At 40.0% G+C, this 16,407-nt stretch overlaps 1 protein-coding gene and 1 long non-coding RNA gene across 3 annotated transcripts in view; both read right to left on the bottom strand.

The window, feature by feature from the left end:
* Positions 1-10,857, bottom strand: part of mef2cb (myocyte enhancer factor 2cb) — a 210,770-nt gene extending 199,913 nt beyond the window's left edge. Inside the window, exons 1-2 of the mRNA XM_088993757.1 lie at positions 10,748-10,857; positions 9,961-10,165 (exon numbers count right to left, since the gene is read on the bottom strand). The gene's annotated coding sequence lies outside the window, so the exon portion shown is untranslated. The remainder of the gene's footprint in view (positions 1-9,960; positions 10,166-10,747) is intronic.
* Positions 10,858-11,842: 985 nt separating this feature from the next.
* The window catches only part of LOC148898837 (uncharacterized), a 41,549-nt gene continuing 36,984 nt past the window's right edge, over positions 11,843-16,407 (bottom strand). For both annotated transcript variants that reach the window (XR_016114645.1, XR_016114644.1), the window contains exon 4: positions 11,843-14,958. This is a non-coding gene — a long non-coding RNA (uncharacterized LOC148898837). The remainder of the gene's footprint in view (positions 14,959-16,407) is intronic.

Raw genomic sequence — 16,407 nt, 5'->3', positions numbered from 1 at the left:
TGAGAAATTTCTGCAAGACAACAACTTGAACTACACCCCAATGTTGGAAGAGGAAGCAATGAAAAGGGGGGGATAGGTGGGCTATAACTCAAATGGGATTTTGCCATGAGGTAAACTGGCAGCAACCCAATGAAGGAGAGATGTCATAGATATGATTTAGAGGTGGTTTTTGAGGTGTGCTGGGAGTAACCTCGAGTGATTCTTGCAGACCTTGGGAGGGACATAACCGGATTGATTGTGAACTACAAACGCTCAGGAATCGGATCAATGAGCAACTGGAGGCAGGCAATCTAGACAGAAATAGACGCTTGGTATCATGGATGCCGAAAACTACAATTGGTTGCGGCGGAGGTTTTATGATTTTAAATGGTGGCGGCTAACTAGCTACATTCGTGGCAAGAGACTGATGATTAATCTACGCTTTCAAATAAACCCGACAAAGTCAACGTAAGCGTAAGCAAGTTCGGGTCATCAAATTCATCGGCGATAAAAATCCAAACTCGACAGATGAGCGAACATGCAACCATTAGGAGGCATGAAGTGGGCAATAAAGAGGGTTGTTGCCGAGGGTTCCATGGAGAGTATTTACACTCATTATTCAAATTATCCCCATCCAAATGTCTCTCCGGGTCTGCTGCAGTGTAATTGGGTTCTTACTTAAAACGGGAATTACTTTCTGTGTGTTTCACCTGTAATATTCTTCTTTTTTTTTTTAATCGTCCCCGACCCCAATGAAATTAGAAAGGTTACCTGGAGGGGTGATTTTACTAAAGTACCCAATTTTACCCCAACTCATAATTTTACAGGCTTCAATCAGAGAGCAATAACCAGTACTAAAAAACAAAGTTTGGTTTTGACGAACAGAACATTGACACTGTGTTGATGAATGAAGGTAGGGCCAAATTGTACAGCACGATGATCAGACTTCTGCCAGCGTGTCAGTTTAAATCTCCTTCATATGTTTTACTAAGCCATACCCAGGGCCCTGTTAACACTCCAAACATCCAGCGTCACGGAACCATGTCCCTAACCATTTACTTTAAACGTGTTCAAACGTTCTTTTTATTTTTTTGCTATGTAAACAGCCAAAGAACGACCCCTCTGGGGTTTCTAGCACTATATGCACTATAGAATTGCGTGGCCAAAGGAAAAACTTTCCTCTCGGCCCCTGTCCGCTGAGCTCAGATTGAGATAGAGATTGACCCAAGTCAAAGCCATTTAACCGACACACTCCAATGCCCCTGACCTGCTGTCTAAACCATCTAAATTAGACTACAGAGACCCCAGAAGCAAGGCTTACATTACCACTACCTGTGAAACCTTGGCAGGCCTCCTTGAGCCGAGTTGGAACGTTACGCAAAGAAAGAAAAGCCGCCTGGCCTGTCTATGCTGCCGCGCTGCCCACAAATGGACGGTGAAAGGCAACACGAGCCTCAATGACAGAGCGGTAGTTGGCTTCGTTCCCTTCTGGGGCCCCTCAAAGGTCCTTTGATGGAGAGTACCCGATGGAAAGTCTCTAGCCTATATCTATGAGGTTTCCGTTGTCAAATCAATAGACAGAAAGAACGTGCAAAGACTGTGAGCCTAACGTCTGTGTAAGCTCTCAGTCGTACAGGAGTGGTCCATCGATGAAAAGGTTTCTTCAGCCGTCATCTGTACTTCTTTGAAAAATTCTGAAGATAGAAAAAGTAGAGGAGTAGCAGTACCTTACATTGCAGGAGTTTCTGAAAAACTACAAAGAGTCCTTTGGCAACACAAAATTCCTACTTATTTCAAACCGATAAACACTTTAAGGCAAAAATTAGTGCATCCAAAAGATAGGCTAGCAACCACTCATTTGCTGACAATGAGGTTAACATAAAAGGTTAAAAGCGAAAGAACATAGATGGTTTGAAAGGGGAGTAAAAGAAGCAAATTTCATAAAACAGCTAAGTAAAGAATCTGCTTTAAATTAGCTAAATCCTTCTTAAACCGATATGGTGGGGTGAGGTTCAATTTGGATAGTTCGTACAACAGCCTACTTAGGCAAAATAGGATTAGGAATCCTGATGAGGTGATACGGGTGGAAGTGGGGCAATCAGGCCAGTCGTTAGTCAGAACAATCAGTGGAGCGGCAGGGAGTAGTCCACTGCTCCCCCAACCTGAGGTCAGGGACCTATCATAGCAGATTCCGGCACCGCCATGTCTGGACAGTAGGGATATAAATATAGGGCCTAAACTACCAGTAAGACTTTAGTTTGCTGACGAAATTTCTTGGATAAGAAGCGAAACGTCCGACACCTTCAAAGAACTACAGATGACGGCTGAAGAAACCTTTTCATCGACTGTGAGCCTAATATTGTTGCAATTTTGAGGAAACAGTGGTAGTGGAGTTCCCATTGTCATTTGACAATAACTGTGTAGACCAGTGGTTCTTAATCTTGTTGGAGGCACCTAACCCCTCCAGTTTCATATGCTCACTCACCAAAGCCTTCTTTCAATGACTGTGCCCTCTGCAGCGGACTCACCGAACTCCTAGGGTTCGATCAAACCCAGTTTAAGAACAACTGGTGTAGACACAAGAGAAAGCCCTAGAACACAGGTGTCAAAGTCAAGACCCGGGGGCCAAATCTGGTCCGTCACATCATTTTATTCGGCCAATCAAGCATGTCAAGTGTAATGATGCTTGCTAAAGTCCGAACCAAAATGTCAAATTGTTGTATGTAAACCACAAAAACAGTCATTATTCTTGACTTCGGATTTGAAAACTAGTTATTCATTAATTCGTTGTGCATTCTGTGGAGGGGATGAAACACTCTAATGGCTTCCCCAAATTCATAACGGCCCTCGAGAGGAACCCATGACTACAATGTGGTCCGTGGCAAAAAATGAGTTTGACACCGCTGTCCTAGAAGATTTTGATCGCCAAACCATGTTGTTCCGAAAGACAAGGACACAGTATGTAACAAGATGTTGCTTCAGTTCAAACAAACTGTCCTTATTCGCAAAGAGTGCATGCTATGGGTACATCCCATTTAGATGAAATTAAAGGCAGTAGAAAGGGGTTGGATTGGTACATAAAGTCGGGCAAGAAGGAAAAAAAAACTGAAGTAATAGCACAGGCTTGAAATTGCCTCTCAGCGTCTGAAATTATCGTATGAAGAGTGTCGACCACTTTGAGGACAGCACATGCGCAAGTACGGAACATTTCTGGAACAGTTTCTTGCCTTTATAATCCCCTCCCTCCCAACCTTGATGTAATGAAGGAGAAATGTAATTCATCTGGAGAAGAGTGAAGACCGACTTCCTCTCTTTTCAAACATAAGGTGGCGGAAATAAGAGAAAAGATTATGGACGGAGCGGCGGCGGAGAACTTAATGGGAGGAAATCATTTAGACGTTACAGTCATTTTAATGTCCTCATGTCTGTTTTCTAATCACTCTCGTCTGGCGCTTTTGGCAAGAGGCGCGGTGTGGCGTGAAGTGCAATCATGTTCAACGTAAAGCAATTGGTAATTGCGTTTTTTTTTCCTGTTATTCAAAAATAAGAGATACATAATATAAAGTAAACCATGGTAAGGCTATGAAGGCATATAGTGTAAAGAGAAAAAAAAACATCTCATACGCCTTATTTTACAGATACCCTCAAACCGTTCTTTTGCACAGTCAAAGACTTTGAAGTCAAGGCCTGAACTGTTGCCTCTGTCTGCTCAGCCGCCCAAGGCCTCGTATCTTCTAAAAAACCTGTTTGCTCACAAGTGAAGCACACAAGGTGTTTGAGCAAAGTGCAAGGTGGAGATGCGGCTCCCATTGTGAGACGTTTGGAGAAAGGTTGGCAATTTGTCAACACAACGCTCTACAGTTCCAAGCTTGGATGTGTAACCCGAGTCATCGCTTACTTGCGCAAATAAAGCGGGATATTCATAGCGACCAAATTGTCAATGGGATTTAATGACCGCAAATTGGCCAACCTTCAGACTCGCTTTAAGCGTAAGAAGGCTTTTGAAGTGAGGCATAAAACTGGTGGGCAATCAAAGCAAAAGAGACTGCTGGATCTTAACCATGTCATGGTTAGGGGGGTGGGTGAGGAGGAGTCTGTGTTAATTCTTAACCTTGGCTCTGTGGATGAAGTTAATGAATCAAATCAATACTTCTCTCCACTGATCCATAATTATTTGAAAAGAGATGAAAAATTAAACAAGGCGAGCCGATGAGGTTATCATGCCACGCAATTAGTCCGCCGGAGGGAGATTATGTTACCTAGATACCATTGAGGAGGTGTAATTTCTCTTGCAGATGGAGTTTTTTTTAAATGAAGAGTGCAATTACCTAAATAGGTCAGACAAAGACACGCTGTTACTGTTGCTACTGCGTGCCGTTGCTCAGCGTACCTGAGAGGAAACTGCTACAGAAGAAAAAAAAAAACAACAACACTGCACCGACGTCTAACTACTGTTCTTACTTCAGGACCTGCATTTTTTTTAATAAGATTTATATATTGTTATTAAATATATATTTTTTCATTCTATTCGATGTATTTTTAAAATTATTTATATATCATTTTTTAATCTATCTATCTATCTAGATATATATATATATATATATATATATATATATATATATATATACAGTAAAGTCTCGTTATATCGATATCGGATATATCGATAGTCCCGGTTATATCGATACTATTTCTATGCACGCACGGAGAAAATTACATGCAAACAGGGTCGGATATATCGATAGTCACGGTTATATCGATATTTTTTCGGACTCCCTTGAATATATATATATATTTCTTAATTTTATGCATATATATATTTCTTAATTAGAAATATATGTTTTCATTTTATTCGATATATTTTTACAATTACTTATATATATATATATATATATATATATATACGTATACATATATATATATATATATATATATATGTATACATATATATATATATATATATATACGTATACATATATATATATATATATATATATATATATATATATATATATATATATATATATATATATATATATATATAGATGGTTTCAATTTAAATGAGAAAAAAATAATAATAAAAGAAATATTTTGGGGTAAGACAAATATTTTTTTTCCTCACAATCAAAATGAGCAGCTATAAAAGTATTTTGTGCGTTTGGATAGCAATGACAAGTGATCATATTGCATTTGTTTAACTTTTGTACGGGCAGCAACATGCTCAGTCAACACATCACAAATGTAACATTTCCCAATAACCTTTAAAATATATGATTCATCCTCATCATCCTTAATTAGATGGCAAATATGTATTATTTAACTACCCTTGCGTGCCATTCATAATTATAATCACTGTGCAAAGATTGCTGACATCTCATTTGGAAAAATCAGTGTCCAATATGTTTTTATTTGATTGATTCACGCATATGGCGCCCGACAACTTATCACATTACACAACCATTTTCAACCAAAAAGAATTCCAAATTGTACAAACTTAGAGGTGCTGAATTTTGTTCATCTTCAACAGTGCAAAGCAATACCGAAACCATAAATACGCAAACCAGTCAAGCTGCTCATACTCCGAAGTTGCAACTAACAAATATGCGTCCATATTTTCATTTCTCTCTTTTATGAGGTTTGATCCCAAGCCAAATGTGAAATATTTGGTAGCATTCTCAACAGGCGGCGTGTGACATGATTGAAAGAAGTCGCTGGCACAGGCACTCGCTCTCCTCGGCACATAACAAGCGACCTTGTGAACTGCCAAATGGTGCCTGTTTCAGGTTTTCAACGTGGCAGGTGCCTTGATCATGATTCAACGCGACTTGTCAACAAGCTCTGTTTGCTAAAAATTGGCAAGCGCTCCGTCACAGTTTCCAAGTTGAAACTTGGGAGCATTACAGGAGTTTTTCTCATGAATACAGTGGGACCTTGGCTTACGAACTTAATTGGTTCCCAGACAGAGTGTGTAAGGTGAAAAGTGTGTATACCAAAAAATAATTTCCCATAGGAAACCATTAAAATGAGAATAATGCGTTCCCAGGTCCACATAAAACATAATTTTCTACTTTCTAATTTTCTAAGCCTTAAACCTACACAAAATATACCATATTTTATGTATAATAAATCTGCTATAGGATTATGATTAAAGAAATACTGTACTGTACAATAAAGTCATTTTATTTACCTTTGTGAAGGTCTTTAATGGCTTGATGGAATGGAGTGTCCGGTTTCCTCAGCATTAAACACTTGATGAGAAACGTAACCTTCTTCTTTCACCATCTTGAGGAATGATCCCTTGTAGGTGCTTTCTCTGTGATAATTTTATCTAGTTCCTCATCAATTATGTTCTGTTTAGCTGGGTTGATAGCTTTTTGCATCAAGTGTACAGATGGCTTGTGCGGGTTATTTGTGGAGCCTGATTGATGGGATATTTTAACCTTCCAGTCTACACTCTGCTTTTGAATTTTCAAAGTTGAAACGAGTCTAAATTTCACTGTTTTCTATCCATTTTCTAACCTTTTTTTATGTTTTTTTTTTTTTTTTTCACTTTTGTTTTTTGTTTTAAAACTGTCATCTCCCTTTCTTGTGTGTGTGTGTTTTCTCTCACTCCCTCTCTGTCTGTCTGCCTGTCTCTTTAATGTTTAAACCCCCACCCCCCCCCCACTGCTGCGTTCTTGACCAATCACGTGGCTTTAACCGAAGACTGGGGGCGGGGAATAGAGAAATAAATGCACTCGGCTGCCATTTTGTTGTTAGAAGAACGGGCTCGTCCGCGAACGACACATAACTCATTGTGGCAGCTCCGTGTGTATTCTGAAAAATAGTTTGTATGCCAAGGTAAAATTTTCATAAATGAAACGTTCGTAAACCAAAAAGTTCGTGAGCCAAGGGGTTGGTAAACCGAGGTCGCACTGTATATATATTTTTTTTCGTAAGACGATAAACCGCTTCATTCTTTGCGTCGGCCTTGACGTTGCATCTACACCAAGCAAGAAAACCACTAGATTAAATATCGAGCATCTCGTTTATGACGTAATCGCCCGGAATAAGAACCAAAAACGGTGTCCACGTTCTCACTGATGGACAGGATTTCGCCAAGCCCTCCCACACGCCGCTACGTTGCAAATATGTTTCCAGCAGTGATACGAGCATGCCCTCTTTACACGTAATCGTTGTCAATCACTCGGTGCTATTTGGCTGCTAGGCTAATAGGAAGCGATCCAGCATCGCACCCCGTTCCAATCTGTTTGGCTCTGGCCCGGGAGGTGCATGCTGTTTTCATGCCTGTGTGGGATGGCTTCAAGCTGTTTTCTTATCAAAAGGCCCATTCAGACATTCACTTTGAGAGGCATTGCAAACCTCCGACATCACAGCCTGCGTTCAACCACATGTCTTGATTTTGGAGGCAAGCATCAGATTTGCTGCAGCAATGAGCTGTCGCCGTGAGAAAAACGGGATGGCATTTATCGTCTTGAACCACACGCATCACTGATTATTGACAAATTTGGACGCGTGTGTGCATTTAAAACCAATCCCGACATTCCTGCAATTCGTAAATATGATAATATAGATTACTGTACACTGGTACATGATGACTCACCATCTGGATTAATCTTGACTAAAAAAAATATATATATGTCCTTTTTCCCAACAGCAGGTGCTCAAACTCTCCCTTTTAAATCACTACTAAATTTATGACTACATATTTTTGTCCTTTTTTGGTTGTACGCCAAACTAACACAGATGAGCGTGACCCACATATCTTCTTCTTTTTCTTTCGGCTTTTCCCTTCAAGGGGTCACCACAGCAAATCAGTGTCCTCCATCTTTAGAGGTTTGATCCGCATGTTTGTTTTGGCCAAACTTTTACGTCGGATGCCCTTCCTGACACAACCCTCTGTATTTATCCGATCTTGGAACCGGCACAAGCGTGACCCGCATATGACGTTAGGTATTCCTCAGGGTCCTGCATGAAACTCCGACCAAATATCGCCACAATAAAATGAAATAAGCGACGATGTCAAAATGGTGATTTTTCATCCTTTGTTGGTATGTGTGTGTGCGTGTGTGCATACGTATATATGTATGTACGTATGAGTGTGTGTGTATGTATGTATGTATTTATTTATTTACTTATTTATTTGTTTATTCATTTATTTATTTATGTTTATTCAAGTATTTATTTATTTAGGTTTATTCATTTCTGGAATATTTATGTGTTTATTTATTCATGCATTTATTGGTGTATTTATTTATTTATTCATTTGCGTGTGTTGTATATTTTCATATGGGTGTGCAAGCATATTTTGTCAGAAATATAAAAATAATGAGAAACGTCACTGTCATTTGAATTCGAGGACCCACAGAAAATTTAGTTTTAGGATGACATCATCATTCAATGCAGTGTAAGAAACCTTACACTAGTCTCTTCTTTCATCAGAAAAAAAAGAGTTAATTCCTAAGTTATATGGGTCTGGAGTTATCTGAGCTTCAAATGGGGGCGGCTGTACAAAAGGCAAATGCTGACCCCTCGTGGAAGGGAAAAAACATTGCTAGAGTTCTGACCAGCGCTTTATCAGCACCCCCCTGCAAGAAAAACCAAAACCCGAACAAATTCGGGAATGGCGCTGCACGTCATATTTTCAATTGCCAAAGAAATTTGTGAATGTCAGTGAATGAGTTCAATTTGGAGAACTGTTATAGCTCCTTGGTGGGAGTTTTTAGATGAGCAGAAGATTGTTGAGTAGCTTCTTTAAAGGACAACCGACGTCTCCGGACAAGTTGTGTCCATAAATTGTAAAATGGCTTCAAATAACTTCTACTGAGCGTATTTTAATAAGATTCCACCGCATACAGCTATATTTTACGTTTTAAGACTCGCGCTGAATATTCATCAGGAAGTCTTGTTTTTGAGTTGGTGACGAGTCCGTACGTGACGTCACTAAAGGAACGCCCCTGACCGAAAAAAAAAGACATTGTAGCAGTCCTTCCATCACGTCAATGTATTTTGCTGTATTTGTTTGGTCTGAAAACCTCATGTTGCACCCAAAAGCCACCAGAAGAGGGCGTCCAAGCTCCATGGAAGGAATTCATCAGCCTGTGGTAATGGGCTGATTCATTCCTCACAACAGCTTGGTGGCCATTTTTGGGTGAGACATTTCCCCCCAATGTTGCCGCAAAATGGCACAGAATAAATTATTTAATCAATTGCAAACATGTATGATTTCCTCTTCAGAACTATTTGAATCATATTCATACCTGGATGTGTAACAAGAACGCATAGTCTCCGAAACTGAAGCCATTGTTTTGATTCTCCAGCAATGCAAGACGTCTTGGCGTGACTTCACGAACTGGGGGCGGGACTTTCTGAAAATGCCCAATTCGCAGCTCAATTTTTTGCAGATTTTGGACACTAAGTCATTTTTATTGGTGTTTTGCATTTGAATAAAAATATCATACTGCGTGTTTTGGGTATTTCAGATGCTATAAAACGTTTTTCTGATGTCAGTTAAGCAACAAAAAAGTGACGTCGGTTGTCCTTTTGTCATGTAAAACGGATAGATTGTATCTTAACTTTGGATCGCTGCCTCGCCGTCTTCATCAAGGCCTTCAATTCAGTAGCCCAAATAACAAAGTACACTGAAGCATTATGCAGTTTGATGAATGCGTACCAATAAGGATCAAGACGAGACTCAAGTCACCAAAGGCTGCAGAGTACAAATGTAAAACTGGCTTCTTTTTTTGCCCTTCTTTTCCCTGTTAGCTCAGCCATTTTGAGGCGGTCAAGCCGTCTTGCCACAATCACACGCTGGCGCCACAATTGCAGTGCTTCGACTGCAACTCTTTCACTGTATAATGAATGTATTCAGAAATAAACATTAACCACTCATATGCCCCCCCCCCCCCCCCCCCCCAAGACCTTATGTACAGACACAAGACCAGAGTGATGTTTGTCCCGTGCCCTGGAAGGTGGCCTGCTCACCTGGCCCCAGCATGTCGTGCGGCGACGGCGTGGTTAGGGTTCAACACAGAAGTCGTCAGTGAGCAGGAGGTGACCACTCGCCACTTTCGGAACCATACGCGGCGCCGTTCCAGGGAATGTTGGAGACGATGCGAGAGGAAGGCGGTGTTGTTTTTCTCAACACCAGACTTGTGTGAGTATGTTAGCGAGGCATCTCCATGGGTGACTGGCAAAAAAAGGCAGACATGGAGTTACATATTTGCATAAGCACAGTACACATGATTAAAGTATTTTTCTGTATATAATTACCGTATTTTCCTGTGTATAAGGCGCACCGGAGTATGAGCCGCACCCTCAATGAATCGTGTCTTAAACTTAAACTTTTTCCATATACTGTATAAGGCGCACCGAATTATAAGGCACACCTTCAATGAATGAAAAAAAGGTTTCCAAATATAATATCTAAATATATTTTTTTTTAAATCCAAATATAGAGCACACCACATTATAAGGGACTACAGTACAGGCTGTAGTTACATACTACTTCTTCGACAGGGGGAAATGGAGCCTGTAGCTGCTGACAGTATAGTTGCGAAGCCGGTTGTGGCTCAATATGACTTCACATATAAGCCGCACCAGCGTATAAGGTGCAAGGTCATCTTTTGAAGAAAATCAAGGCTTTTGCTGTTTATTAAGGGTGGGGTGCTCCGTTAAAAAAGGTGAGAATGCCTTGTACAACGGAAAATACGGTATGTCTGTTTATATATTGTACAAAAGCAACGTTCATTGCCATAAAAGAGAAACATACCTGCAAAAGAGTTTGGAGACTTTTTTTTCAAATCCGGTTGGTAATTTTCCACTCCATTTGAATCTCCTTTCAAGGATGTTTACTCATTTTTTGTTTGACTTGACGCTGGACCCCCACGCCCCCACTTGAAGGTACTGAACGCAATCACTCATTTCCACACGAGCCTCGGCATTGTCACATTTTCATTTGTCCTAAGTGATATTGACGTACCAGGTTTTTCCATTTAATTCGACATTTCTATTTATAAAACGAACCTTCGCTTCACACGAAGCAAACAAGCCTGACTTTCATTTTGGGTATTTTCATCTGCAACAAATGAAATCAATTAAGTCATACTTTTAAATTAGGGAGGAGGAGATACTAATTTGCTCCTTAAATGTGGTTTCCACAGCAATCAGAGGTTTCTGCGGGGGGCTCGCGAAAGGAGGTGTTGGGTGGGGGTGGAGCACAGCGGGGACAAATCGAAGTGCAAAAAAAGCCCGATGGCGTTGCTGGTTGCGTTGAACAGACTTCGAATTCACTCGCATATGTCCACAGGCAAACACGAAGCTACTATCACGCAAACATTTGGTCGATGTTGTTTCGGGTCGTTCTCGTGATTCCTTGTAAGATATTAAGTATTGGGTAAGATAATAAGGCAAATATTTCTGTCAAAGTAAACGTTACATTTCACTTCGATACGGACCACTTCGAGCTGATGAGGCGACACTAGCGGAAATATTTCGTTAGTCAGAAAATCACGGAAGTTGCCCCCGTCACGTCTTTCGTCCCCATTCAACGTCATTCGGGGTTCCGCTTTTTTCTTGGAATGGATATGACATATGAGTCAAAATGTAGACACTACATTATGATTTTAGACGATTTATTTGTTTTACATTTAGTGGCCTTAAAACTAGCTAATAAAAAAAGTAATACAGCTAGCATGTCAGAAATCAATACACATCTAGCCATCCACACACCAAAGTACGATCCCCACAATTTACACATTTTATTGTGGACATTATGCAACAAATGCAGTAAACAAAAAAATTACAGCATTAAAATGTTGACCAAGGAAGCAGACTTCATAATGATTTCAGACTTTTTTTATTTTTATTTAATTACCTTCAACTTTGCCAATCAAAAAAACAATCCAGCTAGCAGGTTCAAAATCAATACACATTTGATTGTGGACATTATGCAACAAATACACTAACTCAAAATAAATGAATAACATCACTAAAATGTTGACTAAGGAAGCAGACTAGATTATGATTTCAGTGATTGATTTCTTTTTTTTTTTTTTTTTTTTACATTTAATGACTTTAAACCTCGCTAATAAAGTACTACAGCTAGCAGGTTACAAATCAATACACGTTATTGTGGATATAATACATTCAATTTATAAGCGACTTTCAAAACTCTCATGGTCACTTTACAGTCACAGCATCGTTTTGTCTGTGGGTGAGCAGCGGCAGCTACACGCGCCAGGGTTCACACAACCCGGAATAACTCAAATAGATAGAAAGTTAGCTCGCTAATAGATAGTTAGCTATCTAGTTAGATAACTAATAGATAGCGAGCTATTCTGCAACAAATAAACTCAAAGAATGAATAACAGCACTAAAATGTTGACCAAGGAAGCAGACAGAAAAGCAAACTATAGATTATGATTTCAAATAATTTATTTTTTACATGTAATGACATTAAACCACAGGTGTCAAAGTCACATCATTTTTTTTCGGCCCGCGAAAGCAAATCAAACTTGAAATTCAATGATGCTTGCTAAAATCCTAACCAAAATGTCATCTTTTTGGATGTAAACCACAATATCAGTCATAATTCTTTACTTCAGATTTGAAAACTAGTTATTCATTAATTTGTTGTGCGCTCTATATGTAATATGTGCAGGGGATTAAACATTCTAATGGCTTTCCCAAATTCATAAGAGGATAGATCGAGAGGATACCATAACTACAATGTGGCCCGCGGCAAAAAAATGACTGACAACCCTGCTTTAAACCAAGCTTAAAAAAGTGCTGCAGCTAGCAGGTTAGCAATCGATACACATATTATTGCGGGCACCTTGAAACAAATACGGTAAACTCAAAAATGTATAACAGCACTAAATGTTGACCAAGGAAGCAGACAGACAAGCAAACTATATTATGATTTCAAAGAATGTATTTTTTACATTTAATGACTTTAAACCTAGCTAATCAAAAATGTAAAACAGCTAACAGGTTAGAAATCAATACACATATTATTGAGGATATTATTGTTGCATAATGTCCTCAATAACATGCTCAAAAAATGAATACCAGCACTAACATCTTGACCAAGGAAGCAGACAGACAAGCAGACTGGCCCCCTCTGGGGGTATTTATAGCTCAACTTTAGCAGCTCTGTCATGAGGCTTACAGCTTTTAATTTACAATGTTCCAGACAGACTCGACCTGCTTCAAAATGTACTTTCTGCGTGTCTCTCTTTGTGGAAAACAAGCTTATGCTGCCTTTTGACAACATGGGTGCTGATTAGGGAGCAAGACGTAACACAATTCCAATTAAAAACAACATATTTTGATAGTTATATACAGTGATACTTCATCTTACAGACTTAATTGGTACCCAGACAGAGTGTGTAAGGCGAAAAGTGTGTATCCCAAACATTAATTTCCCATTGGAAACCATTACAATGAGAATAATCCGTTCCCAGGTACCCATAAAAATAATTTGGGACTTCCAAATCTTCTAAGCCTTAAAACTACACAAAATATACTTACTAAATATTAAGAATATTTAGTACAATATTATACTTACTATTAAATATACTTATTTTATGTATAATAAATGTGCTATGGTATTGTAATTAAAGAAATAAAGAGTACGGTATAATAAAGTCATTTTATTTACCTTTGTGATGGTCGTTGATGGCTTGATGGAATGGAGTGGCCATCTTGAGGAATGATTCCTCGTAAGCTTTGACAGCTTTATCGTCAGTACTGGCTGCCTCACCATGACGAATGACACTATGAATCCCTGTACGACGCTTAAAGTTCTCGAACCATCCGTGGCTAGCTTTGAAATCATCAATGGATGACGAACTTCCAGGTTGCCTCTTGACGATATCCGAGTGAAGTTGCCGAGCTTTTTCTGCGATAATTTTAACTAGTTCCTCATCAATTGATGAGAAGGTTTCTTCAGCCGTCATCTGTACAAATTTGAAGGTTTCGGACGTTTCGCCTCTTATCCAAGAGGCTTCGTCAGCAAACTAAAGTCTGACTGGTCGTATCGGCCCTATTTATATATCCCTAATGTCCAGGCGAAACGTCCGAAACCTTCAAATTCATACAGATGACGGCTGAAGAAACCTTCTCATCGATGGACCACTCCTGTACGACTGAGAGCTTACACAGACGTATTCCTCATCAATTGTTTTCTGTTTAGCTGGGTTGATAGCTTTTTGCATCAAGTGTACAGATGGCTTGTGCGGGTTATTTGTAGAGCCTGGTTGATGGAATATTTTAACCTTGCAGGTTAATAAAGTTGAAACAAGTCCGAATTTCACTGTTATTTCTATCCATTTTCTCACTGTCTCTCTGTCTGTCGTATGCCTATCTATTATTATTTGCAGCTCTGTGTTTCCTGCGTTCTCGACCAATCACGTGTGGGTTTAATCTATTTTTATTTGCAGCTCTGTGTTTCTGTCATCCCCTCTCACTACTGCGTTCTTGACCAATCACGTGAGCCTTTATCAAAGACTAGGGGTGTGGAATAGAGGACAAAAAAATAGTCGGCTGCCATTTCCTTGTTAGGAGAACGGGCTCGTTCGCAATCGACACATCACTCATTGTGGTGCACCGTGTGTATCCCGAAAAATAGTTCGTATGCCAATATTAAATTCTCGTGAATTTACCCTTCGTAAGCCGAAAAGTTCGTTAGCCAAGGCGTTCGTAAGCCGACGTATCACTGTAGTTCTAAAATAAATTTCAACATGTCTATTTCATTGTTGACTGCATGTTCCCGCTTAAAAATGCATTCAAACTTAGAGACTTGTTCTCTGCGATGATCTCAACAATTTCTTCAGCGTGACAGGCCTTGGCTCTGCCAAAGACTAAAAAAGGTAGAATTCCATCTGCCGCACTGGATCCGACGTAACGCCTCACGGTTTGAGAAAGCAGTGAAGAAGTTGAAGCTTCCGACAACAGTTGTTTGTCACACCCAGTCGTGTTCTACAAGCAGAGAAGGATGGGAAAATGGAGGCACAAAGTAAAAAGGATGCAGGAAGCTGATTCTTTGAGATTCTTATCGAATCACGGAGGGTTAGGTTTTCGTTCGATTGGATTGTGGTGATATAATGTCTATTTTCCCTTTTTTTCCTGCTATACGGATAAACACACACCACAGAATGGTATGGGCAGAGCATAGGGATATGAACATTCAGTGTAGCTGTGAAGGGGCTCACTATTTCTGCATGCCATGGGACTCGTCAATTATCTCCCCAAACGCACCTAGTCCTTGGAGGAACGTGTGTGTGTGGGGGAGGGAGGGTGACGGCAAGTGAGACAAGCCTGTTTTGGAGAGATCCCCGAGTTTGCGACATTCGCTTGAGTGACAACACTTTCCCGCTCTAATTCGAGGCTAGCAGATGTAATGCGTTCTCTCGCTCTTTGTCTCACTCTTTCCTTCTTTCCGCTTGCTTCTTATCATTTCGACTTTGAGAAGTTGGAGCTCCTAAAGGCTTTAGTCAATGTGTGTGTGTGTGTGTGTGTGTGTGTGTGTGTGTCTGTTTTGTTTAGTTTCAACTGGATCGTCGGTGTGTATGTTTGTGTGTATGTTTCAGATTAAAGAGCGTATGCTTTCAGTTTGATCTTTTTTATCTAATGCATGCAAAGGTGGTAATCCCAAAAGATTTTATTCTTTTCCCAAAGCAAATTTGAGGATTGTCTGCAAAAAAAACGGAATAATAAGAATCAAAAGAAGAATAAAAACAATAGCATCCTATAGACGTGATTAATTGTGCAATGATTAGCACGAGAAAGCCCTTTTGTGCTCATATAAGCAATTATGCAGGCGGCTTTCATAAACGTAAAGTTTGTAGTGGCATGAATCAAATTGATATTGAACGCTCATAACAACGTCAGACTTTTATATTAGCAGATGGCATATGCATTTTGAAGTCTTGCATTGTCCCCTGGCAATAAACGAGCAGGTTGCCTTATATGCTTAAAAAAACTCAACGATAAATAAATAAATAAAATGAAAACTACCGATCTGAGCTATGAACTGCAAGGCCACTTTCACCAGGTTAAATTAAAGAGAATATGAATAATAAATGAAGGCAATGACACTTCCGCAGCCGGGGGTAATGAAAGAGCGACTTCCAGCCCCCCCCCCCCCCCCCCCCCACCCCCCCCCTGTCCTGTCACCCCTCTGACTCACAGCCAGCGCTTAATAAAGATGACACTTGACAGCTAACGAGAGTCGTCACGGGCGAAGACACGCGCGCCTACGTGGGAGAAGACGGGATGGGGGAAAAAGGGGAGGATGGAATGAAACGGAGTGAGAAAGAGAGGGCAAAATAACAAAAGGAGAGGAGGTCTTGGCCTCGGAGGCCAAAAAATGTCAGACAAAAAAGGAGGCGGGGATTAACTGTGCATTTTTTTTGGTGGGGGTTTTTG

The sequence above is a fragment of the Hippocampus bargibanti genome, linkage group LG04 (assembly GCF_051943395.1).
Source record: "Hippocampus bargibanti isolate YZ-2025 linkage group LG04, ASM5194339v1, whole genome shotgun sequence".
In the NCBI taxonomy this organism is placed as follows: Eukaryota; Metazoa; Chordata; class Actinopteri; order Syngnathiformes; family Syngnathidae; genus Hippocampus; species Hippocampus bargibanti.
The sequence above is the reverse complement of the archived record's forward strand: the minus strand, read 5'-3'. Positions and strand labels throughout refer to the sequence as shown.